The 27,046-nt window shown below is 43.1% G+C and overlaps 1 long non-coding RNA gene across 1 annotated transcript in view; it reads right to left on the bottom strand.

The window, feature by feature from the left end:
* Positions 1-26,350, bottom strand: part of LOC133378429 (uncharacterized) — a 45,850-nt gene extending 19,500 nt beyond the window's left edge. Inside the window, exon 1 of the long non-coding RNA XR_009761022.1 lies at positions 26,284-26,350. This is a non-coding gene — a long non-coding RNA (uncharacterized LOC133378429). The remainder of the gene's footprint in view (positions 1-26,283) is intronic.
* Positions 26,351-27,046: the final 696 nt, after the last annotated feature.

Genomic DNA, 27,046 nt, shown 5'->3' with positions numbered 1-27,046 from the left:
ACCAATCCAGAGCCCTGCTAGACTTCAAGAAGAGATTGAGCAACAGCTACTTAGATTCATAGAATAGTAGAGTTGGAAGGGGTCTATAAGGGCATCAAGTCCAACCCCCTGCTCCATGCAGGAATCCAACTTTAAGCATACCTGACAGATGGCTGTCCAGCTGCCTCGTGAATGCCTCCAGTGTTGGAGAGCCCACCACCTCCCGAGGTAATTGGTTCCATTGTCATGCCATTCTAATAGTTAGGAAGTTTTTTCTGGTGTTCAGTCAAAATTTGGTTTCCTGTAACTCAAACCCATTCTGTGTCCTGTACTCTGGGATGATTGAGAACAGATCCTGGCCCTCTTACATGTGACACCCTTTCAAGCACTTGAGTGCTATCCTATTTCCCCTCAGTCTCTTCTTCTCAAGGCTAAACATGCCCAGTTCTTTCAGTTTCTCCTCACAGGGCTTGTTTCCAGCCCCCTGATCATCCTTGTTGCCTTCCTCTGAACCCGTTCCAGTTTGTCTGCATCCTTCTTAAAGTGCAGTGTTCAGAAGTGGATGCAGTATTTGAGATCAGGCCTAACCAGTGCTGAATAGAGGGGAAGCAGTATTTCAGGCGATTTTGAAACTATACTTCTGTAAATGCACCCTAAAAGCATTTGCCTTTTTTGCAGCCACATCACACCGTTGGCTCGTGTACAGCTTATGATCGACAACCAGTTCAAAGACCTTTCATGCATGTAGTATTGCTAAGCCAAGTATCCCACATCTTAGAGTGGCCATGTGTGCTCTGTCTGAAAGCTGGTCAGAGAAGACTTCAGGGAAGTCCTTGGCATGGTCTGTCCAATGCCTATCCCCCCCACACACTGATGATGAACCTTTGCAGCCACCAATCCTCCCTCTGCCACCGCCACTGATCCCCCTCTTTGCAGGGACAGCAGCACCAATCCTCCCCTCCCCTACTTTTTAAAAACGTTCTTCACCAGCACAATAGTGGCACTGGCACCAGCAGCTCCACCACCATTTCCCTTGGCACCTGAGCCCTGAGAAAGGGCCACGGGGGTCCTTTTTGTCAGAACCAGGCATTCTGAGTGAGGTGACCAGGAAAATTGTGGTTTGCCATGGCTGTCCAGTGCCCAACCTGTCCAACTGTGGGTTTGAAGGCTGTCTAGTCCAATTCTGGTTTAAAGATAAAGAACTATAAGAAAGGAGAACAGTGGCCTTGAAGTTGCACATTGACAGCCAGCACCTGGACAGCAAAGAAGACACATAGGTCACCTGGGCACAGTCTTCCCTGTCACGGTGAGATATAATATTTAAGTTATAGTTATTATTTCTTCTTGGCACAGTGCACACACAGCTGCAGCTATGCTTATGTAAGCGGCTTCGCTGACCTCATCTTCCTATCTCAACCATCAGTTGAACAAGTGGAGCTCAGCTTTGCTCAAAGCAAGCTAACCGCTGCTGGGCAACCTTCTGTGTGAAGCACCAGGAAGATAGCTTGTCAAACTGTCTGGGAGACCACAAAGCGAGTTACTGAAAGTCACACTAAGAGGAAAAAGCAGCTTGGAGAGAGCAGGGGGAGGGTGGAAACGAAAAAGATGACCATGCATTTTTGCTAATGCAAAGAGCTATGCTTGTTCTTTCGGCTCTTAACTGCTGGGCAGGTAAATTTTGAAGCTGCAAAGAGGAACAGACTTAGAGAGAGAAAAATCAGTTCATCCTATGCTGCCCTCTCCCTGAAAAGATCACAAGAGCTTTGGTATGATGCAAAATACTTTAAAGACATCAAGTCCCCAAAAGCAAAGATTGATCATTTACACACACACACACTGTGGGATGAAGAGAGTAATTGGGTTAAAGTGCCACAACTTTACAGCTCAAAAGGATCTGCATTAGCATCAATATACCTAAGATTTTCAAACTCTCATGCCATGGGGGCACCCTGTAAACTGATGCGAAAGCTGGGAGAGCCTCCATTGTCTTCTTATGTGGGTAACACTTCCCTGGCTCAGTGTGCTGGATCAGTCAACTCTCTGATAAGGAGCATAGGAAGTTGCTTTATATCGAATCAGACCATTGCTCTAGCTCAGTATTGTCTACTCTAGCTGGAAGTAGCTCTCCAGCATTCGGGCAGGGTTCTCTACCTGGAGATGCCAGGGATTGAACTTGGGACCTTGTGCATGCAAGGCAGATGCTCTACCACTGAGCCATGACCCTTCCTTGTCTGTGCCTTTCATCTCTTTCTCACCTCAAAAGGTGAGCCACAGGGACACGACTGCTCTGTCCCACCTCTACTGCACAGTGCTATATAGGATAAAAGTTTCTGGGCCCAAGGGCAACTGCTTTCCCACTAAGGGTGGATGGAGAAACCCAGTTCAATTTGCATTTAAAGTTAAACCTTTAAAGGCTGGAGAGGAGCAATATTGCATGCAAAAATTGCAGTCCTTTGACTCTATGAACTGTATTGTGCAAATGAAGTATGTTTCAGGACATGGGATTCTGTTTACATACTGTGCCCAAGTTAGGGTTCTCACTGATTTATCAGGATAGACCAGCTGGGGGTTGCCAGGTTACAACTCTACGTGGGGCTACCCTTGAAAACAGTCCGGAAACTACAACTGGTGCAGAATGCGGCGGCTTGTTTGCTTACAAACAGCTGCCGCCGTGATCATATCACGCCAATGTTATTTCATCTACATTGGCTTCCAGTTGTTTTCCAGGCTCAATTCAAGGTGTTGGTGTTAACCTTTAAATCCCTATACGGTCTCGGCCCAGTTTACCTGAAGGAGCACCTCCAGTACCACCAATTAAGCCGCCCGACTAGATCAGCCACACAGGGCCTTCTCTCAGTCCCACCAACGAAAACAGCTAGGTTGGTGGGGACTAGAGAGAGGGCATTCTCAGTGGCGGCCCCCACTCTCTGGAACTCCCTCCCGTTCGATCTCCGTCATGCCCCTTCCCTGGATACATTTCGCCGAGCCTTAAAAACTTGGCTGTTTGGACAGGCCTTCGGGATCTCCGGGGTGGGCTAATTTTTCTATGATTGTTTTAAATTGTTTATTGATTGCCCTACATTGTTTTATACTGCTGCTATTTAAAATGGTTATGGTTGACTGCATTGTATTTTATTCTGTAGTTATATTGTATTTTATTAATTTTAATGTGTACGTCGCCTAGAGTGGCTTCGGCCAGATAGGCGACACAAATATTAAATTTTACTTACTTACTATTGTGGGCCATTAAGTATATTACTAGAGGCTTATTGCTGTTGTTTGTAATACAAAATAAAGTCAGGAGAGGAAATGAGGATGCTTTTCCTTATTCTTTAACTCCTTTCATACCTATGGAGACAACCCAGAACTATGCTGTGAGATATTGTGTGCTAGCACAGTAAAATAAAAATTGAATCTGAAGTCTTAACGGCACATGATGAAAGCCATTACTGGCTTGATATCTACATTAGCTCCAGCAGCAAAGAACAGTGGTAGTCTGGGTCTGTTCACCAAAGAAAGAAAAAATGATTTTGCATGATAAAGTAGAACCTTTTAAGAGAAAGGAAAATCAGATGTGAGGTTTCTAGCATTCCAGTGCTGCAGGATGTTCAGGTCTGTCCATTTCAACAAGTTTAAGAACTGCCACGGAGATCTGTGTATATTTGTTCAGCAGCTATTTTCTCATAAAACTCCAGTAAACATCAACAGATACCCCCAGCTTTGCTGGACCTGGGATCCTTCTCCCAACTTCCTTAGTCGAATATGAGACGGCAAAGGCTTATAAAGCAGAATATTTGTTTTCAGTAATGGCAGTAGCACAGCTATGGAGCTCCCTCCGAACATCTACCAAACCAGTCCTTTTCTGTCCTTCAAAGGAGGGTAAACCAAGCTGTTCAGAAAGGGTTTTGTTTGCTGGCAGATAATTTGGGCCGCAACTCTGTACAACACTTACCTGGGAGTAAATCTATTAATTTCAGTTTCTCATGTTTCCAGTCTTAAGTTTGTCCCATGTCTGCATATGTCTGTGGATTCCATATGAAAATTTGAATGCATTGTCATGTGCATTTCTCCTAATATATGAAATTTTGCACGCAATTTCCCCCTAACAGAATGCATTTTGTATGTTATTTTCACTAATATATGCACTTTTTTCTTTTTACTCATTTACAGATCTTCATATGCATTCTTTGGTTGGAGAGCTGCAGTGCTAAAAAAGTTGAACTATGTTTCGGTATGCATATTGGGTTGGGCAGTGTGGCTGTGTATTAAAATGCAAAGGGAATTGATTTCTTCCCCATCCTTACTCCAGAGTAAGCCCCATTGCATTCCAAAGTGGGCTTCTGCTGGGAGAAAGGGCGGGATATAAATCTAATCAATCAATCAATCAATAATAAAAGGGTCTACTTCTAAGTAGGCACATACAAGATCACACTGCTAATACATTCCTATTGCCTGAAGAACAAGCAGAGATTGATCTGGTCCTTTTTAATGTGATTGCTGATGTAGTTTACTGTGTATTTAAGGAAGTTTGAACTGTATATTTAGGCATTTGAACTGTAATCCACTCGGGGCATGCATATATGGATGGGAAAAGTAGAATGTGCAGCAGAGCCTGGTGGCTCCAATGTGAGTGGGGCAGTGAATCTGTTCTGGGTTTTAGTCCAAATGTTCGAGGAGCTGTCCAAGGTCTGAACAGATCCACTGCCCCGCTCACATTGGAGTCACCGGCCTCCACTGGGAATAGGAATATGGGAAATAAATCAAGTGGAAAAAAGGAACAAACAATCTTGATCTCTGGGGCTCCCATGGACAGGAAAAGGTTCTATCCTGGTGCAAGAGATTTAAAAAATTATCTCTATCCACTGTCTCCACCTTGTGCATAATTTTATACAACTCTGTAATGTTCCCCCTTACTCTCCGTTTCCCATTTCATTGGAGAACTGCATTGGAAAATCTGGAATTTCAAAAGTGCGAATTTCAAAGGAGGGCTGTGTTTTGGTCCTCATGTTGTTTCACAAAGTGCTAATTTGATAGTTTCAGCTTTATATGTGAACAGATCAAATTTCTCTCCCATTGCTAATTAGCAGAAACTTCTTCTGACAAGCCCCTCCTCTGTCAAATGCTTTTCTTGCCCTTTCCGCACCTCAGCCTCACTTCCTGTCTTCAGCATGTAGCAACAGCCCAAATCTCTCTCTTTTTCTGGAGCTCTGCCTGTACAGTCAAAGCATGGGGCAGAAGCCTTGCAGCAGAGCTGGATATACAGAAAAGTCATACTTTAGCAAAGTTGCCATCTGAGGTAGTGAAATGGCTGCTTTGGAGTTTCTATTCATTTGCCTCAGTTCCCATCTTTTCTTTTTCATATTTGGAGAAAATGAGCGTTTTTTCTCTGAGATTTTGCCACACCTGTCAGATGCTTTTCTGGAATCTGAGATCCTTTATTTACTTGGACCTGACTTTTTTCCCTTCTCAAACCCCAAGACTGCAGCGTTAAGAAGCACAAAACAAAATTAGATGTGCCATCAGCAAATCCCCAAGTCCATCCACAGTTTCTAGAGAAAAGAGCCAGGAATCTGGGCTGCATAAAAATGGCATTAATGCCCTGATGGATTCCTAGTTATGTTGCAATGCCTATGTATGGATTTTAATTTTAAGCAACTTTGGGAGCCTTTTTTAAAAATAAATAAAAATAAAATCCAATTACTTTCTTTAAGTCCAATCAGAAGTTTACCAGTAGCTACACAAAACAGAAAGGTCTGACAACACTTGCAAAATACATTCCAAGCTGATTTGTCTGTTTCTCTGTGCAAACTGTCAGGCCTGCTCATGGCAATGTGCATGCGCATGACTGCACCATTGTACAACTAGACTGTACAACTACAGGGTGGAGATAGTGAGGCTACAGTGACATACGTAACTTCTTTGGATTGCATCCATAGATTGTAGACCCTCTGAGCAGATGTTTTTGTCCAGCTCCAGCATTAACTGATGTTGACCCATCACCACCATCAAGAAGACAGTGCCATGCAGGACACAGGAGGGTGCTTGACATGGGCACCTGATTTGTGCAATGAAGAACATAAGTAGACTCCTGCTGGATTAGTCTAAAGGCCTATCTAGTCCAACATCCTGTTTCTCATAGAGGCTAATCAAAAGAAGGCAATATCATCTCCTGCTGCTTTTCCACAGTAACTGGTATTCAAAGGCATGCTGCCTTTGATCCTGGAGACAGCATATAGCCATTGTGTCTTGTAGCCATTGAGTTTCATTCTCCTTGCATTTGTCGAATCCCCTCTTAAAGACTTCCAAGTTGGGGTTGTCACCACATCTTGTGGCAGGAAATTCCATAGCTGTTCTTTTTGCTTTCTCCCTTCGAATAAGAGAGGGCCTTGGACAAATCAGGTGTCTGTGCAATTGGGTGCCTCATGTGTTGATTAGCTGCTGCTGCATAACGGCAGGCAGTTGCTTTAAGTTGGATTCGTGCATTGAGCAGCAGGTTGGACTCTGTGGTGTTATAGGCCCCTTCGAACTCTACTATTCTATGGCACTTTGTGACTCTATCCACCATGAGAGTACTTTTCAAGACAGGGAAAAGATGGTCATGCTGCAGGTGGCAGGCTGTCCAGTGATGTGCCAATGAAAGTGAGGGGTCACTGCAGTGGTGACTTTTCTGGGATGCCATGGGGGGGGGCAAAGGCTTCACCCACATCAAAGTGGCAGAGGGAGGAATGACCCTGTGTGAGAGGCAAGGAAGTGGAGATCTCCCAGGGAGAGGAAATGAAAGCTCTCAGGTGAGAGTTGGAAGCGTCTGTCATTTTCTGTGGGGGCGGAAGCGAGGAATTAAGAGCTACTTTTGTATAGAGTAGATTGTATACTTGTACATTGTTTTTGTATGGTTATATATCCTGCTCCCAATTTCCCCCTCTCTTATTTTTTTGGTTGTTGCTGTTATATATAAGTTTTATAGCTGTACCTGGGAAAAGTGAGTAATAACTTATGTTGTATGACTTTATATTTTATTATGAATTTCTTCTTATTATAACTGCTGTACTTTTTTTGTATTGCATGATGTTAAATATTGACATATATTGTTTGTTATGTTTTATGTGTAAACTATCTCTTGACGAAGGGTGGTATATAAATTTAATAAATAAATGTGGGCAGTGCAAGGAAGAGGACACTCCTGCACATCAATCATGTAGAGACTGCTGTCATCCAGGCAAGAACCTTCACCAGATCTAAGTCATTCCTGTTATCTGTGTATTGCCTAGCATGCTCTAGATGTTAACAAAATCTTCACCACTCATAGTAATATTATTACTACCAGTAGTAGGTAATCATTACCACTTGTAGTAAGTTATAGTAACCACAGGGATAATTCATAATCTGAACTGGAGCAAGGTGTTAGGAAGAAATAAACAAGGGAGAAAGTCCCATATATTAGCAGCAGCACCTGGAAGTAAAATTTATAACATCAGGGCACATAGATGTGTGTACACTGTCGGTATTATGTACATTTGATCACTAGGTTTGGTAAAACGAAACAAAAAAAGGACCATCTGCCTAACCGCACTTACCTTCCAGGAAATCAAAATGAGAACGGATGTTGTCTTGTGCTTATTATCTTTTTTTTTTTAAAGCTCAATTCTTAGTAGAGTAAGCAAATGGCCCAAGAATAAAGATCAAGCATGAATTTGCTTTTCACTGTATCTCAAGGTGGACATCCTCAAATGTGACTGTACAGTGCTATTTTTTATTGATACGCTGTACGCCAGGAGTGGGAACCTTAGGCCCAGGGCTCTAAGGTGGCCCTCCAGGCCTATCTATCCAGCCCTTCGGACTCTCCCCAGGCAATGCCACCTCCCCAAACCACAGCCTTTCTTCTTAGGCCCTCCTTGAGTGCTTGTTCCTTGGCTGGGATGTGTCGTTGAACTGTGCTAACTGTTGCTCCAACAATTTTTGTTTCTGGCTCTGCCTACTGCAGGCATGCCACCCCGAGAAGGCTGCCTATGAAGCTGGAAAGGGTTCTGCATCTTTGATGTAAGCCATGCTTTGCTTGTGATCCAGGGCAGGCTACAGGGTTATAGGAAAAAGTAGTTCCCACCTTTGTTACCAGAGATGCTTTTTTTAAATGAAAAATGGCATAGCTCCTTAAATAGAAGGCATGCACTTTGTCAGTGAGGTGTTGAGCTACAACTGTGGAGCACGACAAGCAGAACTACACATTACACACCACATGGGGCCACTGCCAAAAATGGCATCTCCATACTGAGCTCTCCTTCCCATTCTATTGGCTTACTTATACTTACCCTGCCCTTGTCCTACGCCATTGGCTGCTGCCAGTAGGGTAGGGACATGCAACATATGATGATGACATGGGGGGAAATGATCCTACACGTTACAGGGCAGGCATGTTGAATTTGATATGCAGTTCTGAGTTATTCTTGCTGAGTCTGCACTGCACTACTAGTTGTGTGTGTGTTTGTGTGTGTGCACATATGAATGCATGCACACAGAGTCCCTGGGCTAAAGATTTGTACCAGTCTGAGGCTAGGGATGGTGGAGAAGTTCGATTCAGTTCACATTTAAATGCAAATGGTACAGGATTGGTACAAGACTAAGAAAAATGCTTGCAAAAATGTGTACATTTGTCAAAACTGCATAAAAATATGTTTATTCAGAGAAATTTTCACTAAAATGCTGAAGAATTTTTCTGAGGATTTTTTTTTAATTGCAAGACACTACAGAAATGTAGAGAACTGAATTTCTGATTGGAAAAATTAGAACTCAGAGAATAGAAATTGACATATCTTTCCGTCCCTACCCAAGGCTTTCTCATCATCCAGACATGATATATATCTAGAACTAGTAATTTTAACTGTTTTCAATGAAGTAACATACAAGAGTAAACAAGACACATGCATATTATTTCTAAACAGTTAGTATACTAAAAAACCAAGGTTTTTAGTGCAGCAAGTATGATTACTGTAATTTTGGGAGCTGTCTTGGATTAATTTTGGGGAAAGATTTCTCCAGAAGGCCTTATGGTACTTAGACAGTCCCTAATGTATTGTTGTTTATTTTGGTTTTTTTAAAAAATGATAGTTTCATAAAGTTTCACTTTTTTACAATAAACATAGTTTGGTCTCTTCCCACCCTTGATCCTTCTCCATTTCTCAAGCTGCTAAAGAAGATGTCAGACCTCAAACCTTGACATCTTTTTATTGATGTTACCATATGACCTGGATAGATCAAGCCCTACCTTCTTCAGTAACATCAAGCTTTCCAATACCCTTTCAGAAAATTTAGTTGTCTTCCTTCCATTTTAGTTAGAAGAATTAAAACCATAATACCACCCAAGCCATGTACTTTATGGCTACATTTTAGCTCAAATAACAAGCAACATGATTACTAATTGAAACCAAATTCAACTGTTACGTGTGTGGGAACTGACAATCAGCTGGGAGCTTACCAGATAACATTTCATCCTTGTGAGATGCTTGGCTGGAGGACATACAGTGCAATCACTAGTTAATCAGGAATTATTCTGGCTTTCTTCTGGGTAATATCTCTAGACCTCCTCTCTCAAGCATGTTAAAACTTCAGATACTTGAGGATAACAACCTCTAAAGTCACATAGATTTTGATTTGTTTAGATCTTGTTTGGTAACAAATGTACAGCAAGTAAAGTTCAAAACATGACATCTTGCTGTATCAGTGTGCACTAGAGTATATGTGCAACTCTGCTGTGTGCCGTGAAGTATCTTGTCTGCTGAGCTGGAAGAAGGTGTGCAGTGCTGGAGAAAAGGCAGGCAAGAGTGTATATCTGAAGCTATGTGCTGTCCTATCCCTGCCTACGCATGCCATAAATTCCTAGTGTTTTGGCTGCCACAGGCTGAGTAGCCATGGATTTGATAAAATGGATTAAAAGATGAAGTGAAGGTGAAAGAGTCAAGAAATTCAAGAAAAGCCAGATTTTCCTGATTCACTTCTCTATTTCCCTTCAATGACTGAAGAGGGCATTGAGACCTGAGAATACATCATCCCTGATAGGCTAGGCCCTGTCTTTAGGGGACAACTAGGGATGCTTGAGGAATTTTTTCTGTGCTAATTCAGATATGAACTGACTTGATTCACACTTTCATTTTTCATTTCATTTCATTTCTAATTTGTACACCACCTTTTTACATTACTGTACCCAAGGTGGTTTATAACCATAGAAATGACAAATGTACCACCATGTCCGCTGTCATCCTATAATAATCCAAAATATAACTGAAAATAAACAACTGGCAAAATTCAAGGATCCAGTTCACATGTTATCATAGTGACAAAATATCCACAAATGACAACAAAACAAAAATGCTTTCATCAGTTAAGATTACTGTGCAGATCAGAACATAGTAATGCTGATACAGATGCAAATTTAGGTCTCTGAGCAAATTAAGATGGCGGCTAGCTGGGGCTCTCATCAGCACTGTGCTTTGGAGTGTGCCCAGCAGCCCTGTAAGCAAAGCAAGGCAAATGAATAAAACAAAAAGGTGCAGGTGATGCAGAGTCTAGCCCAGCCCCAAAGTCCCAGGACTTGATTCTCTTGGGGCCACCCCCTAACAACATGACTGCACACATATATTTATTTATGCAAAATATTTATATACTGCTTGTTCCGTGGTCTATGGACAGGTAGTTGGCCAGTCTGTAAGTTGTTTTCAATATGCCGGACAATAATGTTAAGTTCAAATAAAGTTCAAAGATCGCTGCACGTACTAGGGAAACCACGTCTTGCCTTTCCTTGGAAGTCAAGCAAGATGCTTTGTTTGTTGATGCAGGAGTGTAGACAATCCAAATCTGCACTCAAGTTCTGGATGACTGCTCCAGACTATTTTGGATATGAAAAGCCCTGGTCTGAAAACCCATAAGGAAGCAGTTTTACACAGGAAACAGTGACAAGCCCTTTTTACTCTATTGGCACAACTGGGTATTGCTTTACTAAAAGAATTCTAGTAGCACTGTGAAGCAAGAGCTAGGCAGAATAACTGCAGTATTACAGCGTTATGAATAAGCGATCCCAGGACTGCGTCGCTGGCTCTTTACCGTACACCAAGATGCATTAATATTGCATGCACACATACGAGCAACACAGAGAGGAACACTCTCTTCTTATGGATTTGTTTGCTCCATCAGAATGGGATGTTGCTGTTGCTTGTCTTTTTTAGCACTCAGGTAAATCTTGTGGTTATAATATTACATTGGTGGTTCCCAAACTTTTCCCACCATGGAACACTTGCAAATTGCTGAGGGTCTTGGAGGATCACGTAATGGTTTTTTTCCTGCTTGTTGTAAAAGTTGTACTATGCTGTCTTAGATGCTGTATGATTTTCAATTATATTTTTATTCCCTCTTTTATTTCTTACGTATTGTACTTTTCCATAGAAATCAAAATACAATACAATAAAATACAAAGTCTGAAAGAAATCAATAAAACACAATTAAAAATCAATATGAATATTTATGAATATTGAATGCAATGGATGTGCCATCTCCCATCTTCAGCCACAAATCCACATGCCACGCACCACTTCAATGAAGCTCACTGACCACTGGTGGTTTGCAGACCACAGTTTGGGAACCCCTGTATGGCACCATAAAATGTTATAGATTTGTGCAAGCATCTGTTGGCCATCCCAAGAATGGAAGGATTGAGGTAGTTTTCCTGCCTCTAAAAAGTGTGTGCTTTGTAAAAGATGGCAGTAAATTTTCAAAATACCCCCATACTGGCAAGTGCAAGTATTTATGAGTATAGAAATGAGGATAATGAAACTAGAACAACCAGACTATACCAGAGATCACCTTGACTGTTACTGCTGCAAGACCCTCTCCCTGATTGCTAGCCTCTTTTCACCTGCCTGAGAAGGTGAGGCCCTAAAGTGACTGTAGCTATAAAAGCTGCTACTATCTGAAGATGCCAGACACATCTTGACTATGGGGCAGGGCTGGTCCCAAAGGGAGGCCAGGTCAGGCCCTGGCCGAGGGCCCCTGGAGCCACAGAGGCCTCTGAGGGGCCTCTCAATAGGATGGAGGAGGAGTAGCGCTCCTTTTCTGCGATTCGTGGCAGAGTAGCTGCCGCAGATTGCAGAGAGGGAGTTTCTTCTGCCCACCCATCTCCCCTATCTTTTGAGGCTGAGTGGGCTGCGTGCGCAGGAATGCCATTAACCAAGATGGTGTTTGAGGTTTCCCTAAGGGGCCGAAGTCTCCGGTGCCATCTTGATTGATGGCAGTGATGCACATGTGTAGCAGCCCACACAGCCGCAAAAGACAGGAGAGATGGAGCCAATGAACAGGTAGGTGCGTGTGTGTGTGCACGCGTGCATGTGTGTGTGAGCACACATGCGCACCAGGGCCCGGGGCGAGCTGGTGCCCAAGAGCCCCAGCATGTCTGGAGCCGGCCCTGCTATGGGATATTGTTTAGGGGCTTTTGTTTGGGCCAAAATCTAATTTTGGAGGTCAGTTATTTTTGCTATTATATTTTTGTATTTTATTGTTGAACCTTTTTATGAATTATAAGGGTACTATTTCAATTTATGGTATATTTCTTAATGAGATGTTTTTTTAAAAAGTTATTGCTTGATTATTGGATTTTGTAGTGTAACAGTGACATGTAACTTTTTTCATGTTGTGAGCCTCCTTGATCATAGACTACTATGGAAAGGTGGCATACAAATAAACTATGATGATAATTTAAAACACACACGCACACACACACTGAGAGTATTTCTTGAGACATACTAGTAAAACTAAGAAAGGACTGCACAACAGACTTGTTTTTTTGCATTTACATACATGTCATGCAGGAGTGGGGAAGGGTGTAACAGACTGGTTCCCCTAGCAGCAATGTTGCTGCCATGTACCAGGAGGTTGCAGGGTTGGAACAGAGCAGTAGCAAGGTTAAAGAACTGCAGGTGCACAAGCAGAGCCAATCCAGTGTGCCCACCAGTGTGCCCAGACTGCCCCCAACCTCACCACCACCATGCCCCAAACCACAGCTGCTGGGAGACGAAGTTCACAGTGGTGTTCCTCCTCACTGACCATTCCTGGTATCATGGGAAATAAGCACAATTGATTCCAGTTGTGGCTAGATATGACTATGAAGCTTAAAACAAGGAATGAAGGCAATAAACTTTCTCTGTTGTTTGTTCCCTGCACCAAAGTCTCTGTGAACTTGGGATGGGGAGAATTCCACTGAAGTTGCATTTGGTACCAGATTTTTCAGCAATCCCCAAGTTTACTATCTTGGCGAAGTGATCATGTTTGATGTGAACTTCAGTAGTTTCCCCCAACACCAGATTATTTTAAAAAATCTATCTGACAACAAAGTTGATTTTACTCACAACACAGCAGTCATTTATGCAGGTTTTTCTCATTGTGTGTGCCATCTTCAACTCGAATAATCCAAGCAATCCAAGCTCCAAGCGGGGAAGGAGCAAGCCAAGCCTAGCCTCTCAGCTAGGAAAAAAATCCCCAACTTGTAGGTACAGCATTTAAATGGTTAATGCTACAGAGATTCAAAAGCAAGCCTAGAAAATCTTAACATGGGCATTGAGTTAGTGGCCAAGTTGAGGAGCCTTTCTAAATTTGCTTTTTAATCTCTGTAGTATTAACCCGTTAAATGGCCTTCCACCATCCTAGGAAGACCAGGATCCCCAAACCACAAGATCGTCCTCTAAAGATTTTCTTTCCTTTTCCCTCCCCACTCATTTAATTTTTGATACTTCTCTCTCTCTCTCTCTCTCTCTCTCTCTCTCTTTCAGCTGCTCTCCCTGCCGCTGTGGGAACATTAAAAATTACCTTGGCAATAATGTTATCATGGGAGGGGAATCAAACTGTGTAAAGCAGGAGATAGCAGAAAACAACATGGAACAGAATGGCCTGAAGAAGTAGATCAGATCAGCTCCAACAAGTGGATCCCAGCCCTACTGTGAACTGGCTGGTCCCATTTATAACTGTCATCAATAAATGATGGGAATACAAAATTTAATCACTCAGTTGATGTTTGGATTTACTAGTAAATGTCAGCAAATTATGTCAGGAGGTTCCAAAATACAAAATACTTTTTTAAAAAATTCAACATAATTTATATACCACTTTATTGTAAATAGCATTTCTAAGTGGTTTACAAAAGAACCTCTCAGCAGTTTACAATGGTGAAACTAGCAGTGGCAAATGTCATCTTTTACCAGTAAATGAATTGTATTTAGTAATTTGCTATCAGGAATTGTTTTGCTTTGGGATTAAGTGCCTGCTTGCATTGGCTGCCTGTATGTTTCCAAGTTCAATTCAAGGTGCTGGTTTTAACCTATAAAGCCTTACATGGCTTGGGACCACAATACCTGATGGAATGTCTCTCCTGATACGAACCCACCCATACACTATGCTCAACATCAAAGGCCATCCTCTGGGTGCCTACTGCGAGGGAAGCTGGGAGTCTGGCAACAAGGGAGAGGGCCTTCTCAGTGGTGGCCCCCAAATTATGGAATGATCTCCCTGATGAGGTGCACCTGGTGCCAACACAGTTATCTTTTCGGTGCCAGGTCAAGGCTTTCCTCTTCTCCCAGGCATTTTAGAATGTGTTTTAAATTGTTTTTAAAAGATGTGTTTTAAATTTGTATATTTGTTTTTAATGTTTTTAGTTACTGTAAACCGCCCAGAGAGCTTCGGCTATGGGGCGGTATATAAATACAATAAATAAATAAATAAACTGGTAAATGTCCGAATTTTCTAAAATTTGCCATTCGCTTCATAAAGTCTTAGGAAATGCTAGCAAATGCCACATTTCTGACCCTTATTCAAATGCACATACAATAACAGTAGTGGTTTTCAATAATACCAATGACATTCCATCATATATATTGAGCTTTACTTAAAACACAGATCATTTCCCCAAGGATGTTGCCATTTACTTAGCTGATTAGATGATTATTTGCTTGATATTTGCACGCTTACTAGCAGCTGCTGGAGATCCATTGTGGTGTTTATGAATGGACATCACCTTTACCAGCTATTTGTACAAAATATCATTGTGTGTGTGCAAGATCAGACTTTGGGCGAGCCACCCAAAGTACAAAACAAGAATCATGGCAACTCTGTGACCCTTTTTTAAGTCTTAAAATAATATTTCTAGTACCAACATGATTTAAATTTTCATGACCAAATAAGCTGTTTGGCACAGTGGAGAAGAGTAATAAGCTCGGATGAGAACTGAAAGTAGCCTGGGACCTCTAAGAGACCCCCCTGGACCTGGCAGGAGTCTGCTTTCTCTGTTTCAGAGAGAGCCTCCTGAGTTGGTCTAATTACCTTTTAAAATTCATATCTAGAACCACAGGCTGCCACATGGGATTAAGCACAGTATGCTTTGCAAATTGAAAATAAGATAGCTGTTAGAAGCATATACTTGCCTCTATGATTACAGCAACAAACAATGGCAAAACATTAATTTACATCTATTATAATGGAGGAGCAAAAGCTGGGATGTTGAGGGTGGCGGTGGATATTATAGGTAAGGGATGAATTTGCAAAGGTGATGTTCTTAAAAGAATTGTAGGCCCTGAAGGAGGATGATTCTCAGTAGGGCAGATAACTAGTAACAACTGCAACTGTGGCAAGTTATCAGGATTCAGGAAAAAATCATTAATTTTATTTGCAAAATGATGGGAGATATATATATTTTTGCAGCAGAATTATTCAATCGTGAGTCTATAGTTTATGCAAGTGATAAGAAGAGGGTGAGGAAGGGGAAATGGGCAATGTGTAGTTATAACAGCAATCCATGCACTGGCCCAGTGTAGGATTTTTTTAAAGGTGTTTTATCTGCTAGAAATGAATACAGCATTTACAAATTGGAAATGACTCTGTAAACTCAGATAAGATTGTCTTGGTAATATTTTACCGAGGAAACTGCTCACCACTGCTTACTTTCAATTAGCCATCTACATCATTGCCTATACAAAAAGCAATCCCTGCTGCTTTGGGGCAAAAGGAGTTGGAGGGTGGGGGGAGTAAGTTAGACAAGCTCCTAAGAGTTTCCATTCATGTTGCTGAATACGGAAGATCTGTAATCTTCTCCTTAGAGGCCATAGTTTAATGTAACTCCATGAAAGTACTTTCGTTCAGCTGCTGTGAAAGGTATCCCCCCCTTCCTTTCCTCCCCAGAAATAAATAGTGATTCATTATAGATAACCCTTCCTGATTAATTTTGTTTTGACTTTAACTATGGAACAACAATGTTAGTGCCAAAGTGCCCCCCCCAAAGATAGCAGCTATTTTTAGACAAAAATGTAGACTTTGTACAGGGGAAAACCTAAATTTAGAGTTGGTGGTGGTGGGGAAATTACACCCTTTATTGTCATGAGTCTTGACTGTCAGATGAAACGTGGCTTTTTTATGGGTGTGTGTGATGAATTATAAATAAGTGGCTTTCTTGGAATTTATATTCAAGTTGTCTGGCTTCTGTCAACAAGATCCATCAGCGATAGGATGTGAAGGACTGGGTAGTCAAAACCCAACTCATTAATTTTACTGAGATTTACACATTTTCCTTGCAAAAGGTCACAGAGGTCTACAGACATTTTCTTTAGCTTTGCTGGCCAAAAGAGTAGTAGGATGCAGGATTCCTAAACTTTAAGGGCAGAAGGGTTTGGTTCACCTGTGTGTGAATATGCCATTTCTGTACTCTGGACTGGCAGCTGAATGTGTGTACAATGTCCATTAACAAGCATTTAATATTTATTTGCTACCACATTTATATCCGACCTTTCTTCCAAGGAACTCAAGGTGGCGTACAAGCATGGTGGTTCTTCTCCTGATTTTATCTTCACAACAACCCTGTGAGATAGGTTAGGTTGAGAGAAAGAGACTGGCCAAAAGTCACCCAGTGAGGTCACAGTTAGACACTCTAATCACTATACCACACTGGCTCTTGTGTGTTGCATCACACTGGCATTGTGTTTAAGATGATGTGAGGAGATACATGCAAGTTATATACGCATGATAACAGTAGATTCACGTGTTAAATGTGTTGAAGTGTGTGCGTTGTTGCGTGAAACAGCATACGTTACGTTGGAGTTAAGTTGCTCAAGAAACTTCTCAGATGCATTAGATCAGGTTAAGAGTCTTTTATTAAGACATTATGGCTTAAGGCTTTAAGATCCCCCCCTCTAGGAGAGAAGTTCTCAGTTCAAAGACATTACACAGAAGACACAGCTCAACACAGATAACTGCTAGAACTCTCCCAGTCTATCTTGATGCTGCCATGACAACGGCCTTGGCTATCCGTTCCCAGACTGGGCAAAGACATAACTTCTCTTAGCTACAGATTTCCACACTTTCAGACTTGATGGAAAAACACTCAGTGACAGTGTGGTTCAATGGTCAACAACCCCCCCTTTTTCCCATCATGTCTGTAATTCATTACAACAATTACAATAATACATTTCTACAATACATCTTGCAATACAGCTTACATTTCAGTACAGTTCAGAACATCTCTGCACATTTAGCTAAAACTTTATTCAATCAAACTTTGGCTGTACACATGTCAAATACAAAGTGTCAGGATCCATGTCCACCAGTTTATGCATTCCAGGACTGGTAATTACCCCCACAGTATATCTTTCTGGCGGTTTCCCTATGTTTACTCTTGTAGAACGTCTTAATGGCACTAGGGTTTCTGCTCTCTCTGCCCCCCCATCTGTGCTTGTGCTTGGCACAGCCTGAGCAGGAGATTCCATTTCCTCAGCCTTACGTTTCTTTGATCTTCGTTTCCCACAAATGAGCTCATTTAACGCATCCCTGAGAGGAATATGTGTGCCCTCCACCTTTATGTCTGGATTTGGCTTAAATATTTGTGATTGTGTGTCATCTGACCCTGTAAGAATGACTGTTTCCCTTTGATCCCAAGGTTTTTCTGAGACTTTAATGCTTCTGCTCAGAATTAACTGCTGTGTTTCTGGACACCAAACAAATTCTTGTTGTTCTCTGGGTGCAAGCTTGACTCTTCTTTTTCTCTGTGGAATGTGTACCTGGCTGCTTTGCACTCTCTTAGGCATTAACCTGATTGCATTACATGAAGATTCCATGTGAGCAGTAAATACTGACTGTGTGCCTTTTACAGCTGTCTTTTTACAGCTCTGGCGGCCATTCCCTTTCCGCCCCATTAAACTCAAAGCATCAGCACATTTCACACCCATGGTCATTCTAAACTGCCCCTGTGTCATGAATCCCTGGCAGACAACTTTGCCTCTTCTCTGCACAAAACATTTTCCTCTGTCAAACAAGACTGAAAATTGACAACTCACCAGTTTTCTCACAGACAACATGTTATGATCTAATTCTGGAACAAACAAACATTCTGAAAGTATTCCCGGTTTATCAAATCTCACCAGTCCTCGGGCTTCCATGCTCTTCTGCGATCCATCCGCAAGTAAAACAAAGTCCTGCTCATTTGTAGACGTGTAAAACAAACTCCTGTCTTTAATTAATATATGGCTTGCCCCGCTGTCAACAATCCAGTTAACAGGTGCTAAATCTTGAGACTTCTGTTTACAAACAAAGTTCACACTTCCCTGCTTCAAGCCTCCGTCCCTGGAGTTTCGCTTGACTGCACAGTCTTTCTGGAGATGCCCACGAGCCCCACAGGCATAACAAGCCTTCAGCCGTTGCTGTTCTTGCTTGTTTTCCTGTCTGCTGCTGCTTTCTTCTTTCAGCTTGGCTCTTTGCTTTTCCTCAGCACTTTTCGCCTCTTGTCTCCGCTGCCATTCCTGGGTCAGCTTTTCCTCAATAAACGCAACGTTCAGACCTCCATCAGGCATGGCTTCGAAAGCCATGACCATATTATTCCAAGTCCCATCGAGTGAAGCCAGGATCAAATAGGTCTTCTGAAGTTCAGAGTGTTCGACGCCTCGGTCCGTCAGCTCAGCAAACAAACGTCTGAATTCCGTGAGATGCTCACTCATTTCGCACTCACCCGTGAAGCGCATCTGGTAAAGCTTCCGTGCCAAACACAATCTAGATCCCGCAGTCTGTTGCACATGAATGCCTTCCAACATGTCCCACATCTGTTTGGCGTTTGTAACATCTCTCACGTGTAGCAGTTGAGAGTCAGATAGAGCCAGAAGTATAAAAGCCTGCGCCTTCTGATCTCTACGCGACCAGGCCGCGGTCAGTACCGCCGGAGGTGGTCCATCTATAATGTCCCATAAATCCTCTTTTATCAGCAAAGCCCGCATCCTCGGCTTCCAGCTGCCATAATTCTTTTCCGTCAATCTTTCCATTGGCAAGCCTCCCCCAGACAGGTTTACAGCCATGTTGCTCACCTCTGTCTGGTACAATCAATCAAGCTGCCCTCTGGAACTCCGTCTGCCGTTCAGACCAGCAACTTACTCCCGTGTAATGCGCTGTGGATCTGGGCCCATAACCCCTGTTGAAGTGTGTGCGTTGTTGCGTGAAACAGCATATGTTACGTTGGAGTTAAATTGCTCAAGAAACTTATCAGATGCATTAGATCAGGTTAAGAGTCTTTTATTAAGACATTATGGCTTAAGGCTTTAAGATCCCCCCCTCTAGGAGAGAAGTTCTCAGTTCAAAGACATTACACAGAAGACACAGCTCAACACAGATAACTGCTAGAACTCTCCCAGTCTATCTTGATGCTGCCATGACAACGGCCTTGGCTATCCATTCCCAGACTGGGCAAAGACATAACTTCTCTTAGCTACAGATTTCCACACTTTCAGACTTGATGGAAAAACACTCAGTGACAGTGTGGTTCAATGGTCAACAAAATGATGGAGAATACCTGTGAAAAATATAGGAAAGAAGCGAAAGGAATTACTTTAGCACAGACAGTAGGGGTGATTCACTTTGCGTTTGTGAATTTTTGAAACTTTGGATTTCTTTTTGAATCCCTTTTTGCTTTCTTCTCTTGGATCTGTAATTCAGGTTCTGTATTCTGTATTCTGTATAGATGTAGCTCTTGCATCCCCTATTAACTATTCTGGGTAATCTGGATGAAATTTGCAGGGACAGGAGCCCCTCCAGAGTGGATTAAGGCTACCAGATTGCAGGTCTAGGGGCTTTTGCAGAGGAAGAAAAGTGATTTACTTTCCTCCATAATCTGTATTAGAACAATACCTTTATTAGGCCAATTAAAATTCCAAAATCCATATTAGTTTCATATTTTCAAGGGGAGAACGGGGTTTCCTTTTGCTCTTTCTTACTTTAAAATAATTAAGAGGTGACTTAGTGGTGTGTATTCTTGCTTGTACCTTTTTTACAAAAGCTCCATAGCTTCACACTGGTCTTTCCAGTGCTTGTTTGTTTCCTCTTATAGGCCCCACACCATGAGGCTGTCTACAATATTGCTTGCAGAGTTCTGAAAAGCACTGGGAGGTGTTTAGTTTTGTTAAAACAGAGCAATATAGGATTTTTGAAAAAGCTTAAATGAAGCTTTTTTAAAAAAAATAAAAAATCCCATGCATCAATAGCCAACCAGCCAACCAAACCCCTAGAGCTCTTCAGTGCTCTGCAGGCAAAAAGTGAAGATGATGCCTCACTTCTTACAAAATCCATGGATCTAGAGAAAATAGAGATGTAGGAAAACAGAGCTATACGGTGCAGAAAAGTATTATTAAAAAAGTGTTACAATACTTTGTGGGGGCCCTGATCTGATTCCAGAGGGGTATGTGCCTTGATATCACATTTTGACTCAGGGAGGGGGACAACATGCCAAATCACCCTGATTCAACTTGTTATTTGGCCCATACAAACAGCGACTGCACCCCTAACAGATAGTATTAATTCCTATCTCTCTAGTTATAGTCTAGCCTACCACAGCAAATGGCCTTTTGCATATGATTCCTCACATCATCTCCTCACATCCTTGGTGAGCGCCGAGGTGATCCACAACTCTTTAGCACCCCACACTTTCTTGGTTGAGTGAACTTCTCCTGTGTCTCTGGTTCAGTTTAAAACTGGAGAATCTCTCCTACTGGAGACCCAGTGCCTGCAGGAGGAAGGAGACCATTGCTGTCCAGGGAAGGAGAGCCGTTTGCTGCTGCTGTCTGCCAGCCTACCTGCCTGCCTGCTGGCTTGCTGCTCGGCTACCACCACCACCACCACCCTCTCCCTGTTGGACTTCTGTTCGGCAGGTGTCACGCCTTGCAGGACCAGGCCCCAGGTACTCAGCCAGCTGTGGCTGATTTCTTCCACCTGTCCCTTCCCTGGAGGAGATACATAAGCTGGCTGGCTGAGGTGGCTGCTGCCTTGCAGATTGCCTGGCTTTTTGCGGGTCTTGAGTCATGTGCCTGGGAGAGAGGACTCAGAGCCAAGTGGGGAGACCTGAGGGGGCCCCAATTAGTGTAGTGACGGGTAGAGGGAGATATGGCGATGTGAGGAGGACTTGTCAGGTAAGGGGAATGCGGCCCAGACACTTAATGACTGTGCCTTGTTCCGGTCCTCCCCATACCCACAGGTTTGTTAGTTGCCCTATCAGCCAGCTCTCAGACCTCCAGATGCTGTTCCTAAACGCCAGATCAGTGCATAATAAGATCTCCCTCATTCACGATTTAATTGTGGATGAGGCAGCCGATCTGGCATGTATAACTGAGACCTGGGAGGGTGAGCAGGGGGAAGTCAGCCTCTCCCACCTATGCCCGCCAGGGTACCTGGTCCAGCATCAGGGTAGACCTGAGGTCCGAGGAGGGGGGCTGCTGTGGTTGATAGGAGCTCCATCTCCCTCTGCAAGCACCCTGTTCATGTGACTACTGGTCTGGAGTGTTTGCACCTTATGTTGGGTCAGCGGAACAGACTGGGGATTCTGTTGGTGTACCGCCCACCCCGCTGCCCAACAGACTCCCTAGCTGAGCTGATGGAGGTGGTCTCCGGTGTACTGTTGAGATCCCCCAGACTGTTGGTTCTGGGGGATGTCAACATCCATGCTGAGGCCACCTTATCCGGGGTGGCTCAGGATTTCATGGTCTCCATGACAACCATGGGACTGTCCCAATATGCCATTGGACCAACACATGTAGCAGGGCATACTCTAGATTTCGTTTTTGCAACTGGACTTGGAGTTGGTGATCTGAGTGTGGGGGGCCTTGCATCAGTCCCTCTGTCATGGACAGATCACTGCTTGCTGAAGTTTAGATTTACAGCGGCTTTTCCCCTCTGCAAGGGTGGGGGACCTATTAAGTTGGTCTGCCCCCAGAGACTAATGGATCCGGATGGTTTCCAAAGGGCTCTGGGAAGTTTTCCGGCTGATAGGGCTGGCACTCCCATTGAAACCCTTGTTGAACTGTGGAATACAGAAATGACCTGGGCAGTTGACATGATTGCTCCTGAGCTCCCTCTCCTGTGTAGAGCTCATACGGCTCTGTGGTATACCCCAGAGCTGAGAGCGATGAAACAATATAGGAGATGGCTTGAGTGCAGATGGAGACGAACTCCTAGTGGATGCAATTATGCACTGGTAAGTGCCTATGGTAAGCTGTATTTAGGGGCAGTGAGGGTAGCAAAAAAAACAATAATTTGCTGCCACTATCAAATCATCACTCTGCTGCCCAGCGGAGCTCTTCAGAATTGTCCAGGGGCTATTACACTCTGGGCTCAGGGACATGGTAGAACCATCTGAAGCCAAGTGTAATGAATTTGCTAGGCACTTCCAGGCTAAAATCTTTAGCATCCCCCAGGACTTAGACTCCAGTGTTATAACAGGTGAATCAAGCGGGGTATCCAGAGCTCAGCCTTGTTCTGATTTCTTGGCTGAGTTTCAGTTGGTACAGCTTGAGGACATTGACAAGGTGCTTGGACAGGTTCGTGCAACCACTTCTGTGCTGGATCCTTGCCCTTCTTGGCTAATAAAAGCTAGCAGGGATGGAACGGCCGGCTGGGCCAGGGAAGTGATTAATGCCTCTCTGCGAGAGCGGGTGGTCCCTGGCTGCCTGAAAGAGGCAGTAGTAAGACCACTCTTGAAGAGACCCTCCTTGGACCCAGAAAATCTTAATTATAGGCCAGTAGCAAATGTTCCATTCCTGGGCAAGGTCCTGGAACGAGTGGTTGCTGGCCGGCTCCAGACACTCTTGGATGAGACCGATTATCTGGATCCATTTCAGTCGGGTTTAAGGCCTGGTGTTGGCACGGAAACAGCCTTGGTCGCCCTGTATGATGACCTTTGTCGGGAGAGAGACGGGTGTGTGTGACTCTGTTGATTCTTCTTGATCTGTCAGCGGCTTTCGATACCATTGACCATGGTATCCTTCTGGGAAGACTGGCTGTGTTGGGAGTGGGAGGGACTGCATGGTGGTGGTTCCGCTCCTACTTGGCAGGTCGGCTCCAGAAGGTGGTGCTTGGGGAACATTGCTCGGCACCCTGGACTCTCCAGTATGGGGTTCTGCAGGGGTCAGTTCTGTTCAACATCTACATGAAACCGTTGGGTTCAGTCATTCGGAGCTTTGGAGTGCGTTGCCATCAGTACGCTGATGACACACAGCTCTATTTCTCCTTTTCATCTTCTTCAGGTGAGGCTGTCAATGTGCTGAACGGGTGCCTGGCTGTGACAATGGACTGGATGAGGGCTAATAAACTGAGGCTCAATCCAGACAAGACTGAGATGCCGCTAGTGGGTGGTTCTTCTGACCAGATGGTGGATGTCCAACCTGTCCTGGATGGGGTTGCACTCCCCCTGAAGAAGCAGGTTCATAGCTTGGGGGTTCTCCTAGAACCATCTCTGTCACTTGAGGCTCAGGTAGCCTTGGTGGCACGGAGTGCCTTCTACCAACTTCAGTTGGTGGCCCAGCTGTGCCCTTATCTGGACAAGGATAACCTGGCTTCAGTTGTCCATACTCTGGTAATCTCCAAGTTAGATTACTGCAATACACTCTATGTGGGGCTGCCTTTGAAGACAGTTCAGAAACTGTAGCTTGTGCAAAATGCAGCAGCCAGACTGGTAACAGGGACCAAACGGTCTGAACATATAAAACCGATTCTGGCTGCCTGTATGTTTCTGAGCTCAATTCAAGGTGCTGGTTTCGACCTATAAAGCCTTACATGGCTTGGCACCACTATACCTGATGGAACGCCTCTCCCGATACGAACCCACCCATACACTATGTTCAAGACCAAAGGCCCTCCTCCGGGTGTCTATTCCAAGGGAAGCTCGGAGGGTGGCAACAGGGGAGAGGGCCTTCTCAGTGGTGGCCCCCAAATTATGGAATGATCTCCCTGACATGGTGCACCTGGCGCCATCACTGTTATCTTTTCGGCGCCAGGTCAACACTTTCCTCCTCTTCCAGGCATTTTAGCATGTGTTTTTAAATTGTTTTAAATTGTGTTTTAAATTGTTTTTAAAAGATCTGTTTTAAATTTTTATATTTGTTTTTAATGTTTTTAGTTTCTGTAAACCACCCAGAGAGCTTCGGCTATGGGGTGGTATACAAACAAACAAACAAACAAATAAGCAAACAAACAAATAAGCAAGCAAGCATACCCTTATTTGCCACCTAAGAACAGAAAAAAGAACTTCTGGATCAGGCCAAAGGCCTATCTAGTTCAGTATCCTGTTCTCACAATGGCCAACCAGAAGCCCATAAGCAGTATATACTTCACAAGTATAGAATGCACATGTGAGCCTTACTTTATTCCATTTGACCTGTGACTGGTGTGTGTGTGTGTTTTATCTCGATCTTTAGCATATCTTCTCATTTATGACCCTTTCTGAAGCTAAGTAACGTCTGGAGCCATCATTTCTTAGCCCCCACTTCAAAGCATTGTACACACACTGCATTGTTACACTTGACTTGCTCTTTTTTTTTAATTATGTAAAAAAAAAATCACATTAAGCCCAATCTAATTACTGCAATGTATATTAGAAGCAGGGCACCATCAAAATTTTATTTAAATTAATCAGGTTTTGATTTAAGATATTAAATTCAAATTAATCATGTAAAAATGGAAATGATCCTTGACGTGCTTCCAGCTGTGACTTCAGTCTGTTTTCTCGTGTGAGTCACTTTCGGGATGTCTTGGGGGGAACATTACAAAAATTCACGCCGGTGCTATTTCAATTAGAGTTATTTAGCAGGACAGATGTAAAGAATATGGTATAATTAAAAAGGGGACTGATGACATGGCTACAGATTTTCAGGATCAAAATGAAAAGGGAAAAAACACACCAAACAACCCCCAAAACATTGCTGTTATTGTAAATGAAATACTGGTCAGATTGTGCAAGTTCAGACAGGCCAAGGTGAAGCACTCATTAATTGAAGAATGAACTCTTCAGATATTCCACTAGATTTTTTCCTCCTCCAAAGCACTCAGCAAAACTCAGGCAGGGTATAACTTTGAAGTATCATTAAGAACCAGATGATACCCGATAATATAATTAGGATATCCTTAAAATAATTTCTCTTCCCTTGTTGGCTTTTCCTGTTTTGACTAAATGGTTTCAAAGGCCTATCAGAAATCCCCAGAAGCGTTAGAGTTTCCATTGAACTACAAATTAGATGAGGGACAAGCTCTCTGATAAGGCAGACTTGGCAGATGCCTGGGATAAGGACCCACCATGTGAGTATGTGGTAGGGGAAGAGCTGTAGCTCTGTGGCAGAGGACATGCTTTGCATGCAAAAGGTTCCAGGTTCAGTCCCTGGCATCTCCAAATATGGCTAGGAAGGACTCCTGTCTGAAACCCTGGAGTGCCTCTGCCAGTCAGTGTAGACAATACTAAACTAATCAATTGACTTGATATAAGACAGCTTCCTATGTTCCCGTGCTCTTGCTCGAACTGAGAGTGTGTTCCAGGATCTGTTGTAACAGCGCAGAGAGTTCTGGGATACAGTCTCATTTCACTTTGGTCTCAACTAGGAGAAATTCAGTTCAGTTTGCATTTAAAGGTGAACTGGCCTAATTCTAAAACAATATGCGAACTGAAAACCAACCATCCTTCAAAATTTGCACTTCTCCGAATTTTGCAATGTGGTTCTCCAGCCGGGTAAGGTGCACAATGATGCATATACTAAAGTGTGCATAAAAATGGATACATTCCTGAGAATTAACATGCAACAATACAAATGGATACATTCCTGAGAATTAACATACAACATGCATTACATTAGGCAAACTGCTTTGCAGAAATGTGCATATCAGTCAAAACTGCATACAGAAATAAATATATTAGCAGAAATTCACACTAAAATACTGATGAATTTTCATGAGGACTTGAAAAAATCACAAATTGATGAGGAAATGTGGAGAACTGACCTTCTCTACTAGGTGACTGAACTTGGGAAAATGACATATTTGGATCTTCGTCACTTCTTTATGTCCTGTTAAGCCAAAGAGTGGAATATGGAGATTATTATTATTATTTATTTATACCCCGCCTTTCGGCCCAAGGCCCTCAAGGCGGCTTACAGGAGACACAAATATCAAATTACAATATAAGAATACATGAATAAAACAATAAAGCAATACGATTAACAAAAAACAATTTACAAGAGTTAAATAACAATAACCATCACAATCTACATTTCCAACTTAACACTTGCAGCGCTAAAATTGGCCCCAAGGTACCGTCTAAAAGCACATAAGTCCATGAGTCTACTACCTAGATTGCCATCATGGACAGATATGCACTGAAAGTAGTGATCCCAGTATGTTTGAAAATATAGGCTTGACACTTTGGAGAGTAATGAGAGAAAAAGAAATGTCTCTGCCTCAAGGACCTCATAATATAAATTTACACTGGTATACGGCCAAATTAGATGTGGGATTTGTCATATAGTTTGCATACTTGGTTTTCTTTTAACCAACAGCTGGGATTTGGGTGTGAGAAACTGGATTGGAACTGTGGAATGGAGGTGGGGCTTTGCCCCTTTGCCCCCACCACACTCCTGATCGGAATCACACACAATGGAAAGAAAGCTCCCATTGACGTCAATGAGAGCTTCCCTCATAAGCAAAATGGTAAGCATGGGGGCAATTCCAATCAGGATCACGACGGGTAAATGGTTAAAGCCCCCAC

The sequence above is a fragment of the Rhineura floridana genome, chromosome 2 (assembly GCF_030035675.1).
Source record: "Rhineura floridana isolate rRhiFlo1 chromosome 2, rRhiFlo1.hap2, whole genome shotgun sequence".
Classification (NCBI taxonomy): Eukaryota; Metazoa; Chordata; class Lepidosauria; order Squamata; family Rhineuridae; genus Rhineura; species Rhineura floridana.
This window is presented reverse-complemented; position numbering and strand designations above follow the sequence as displayed.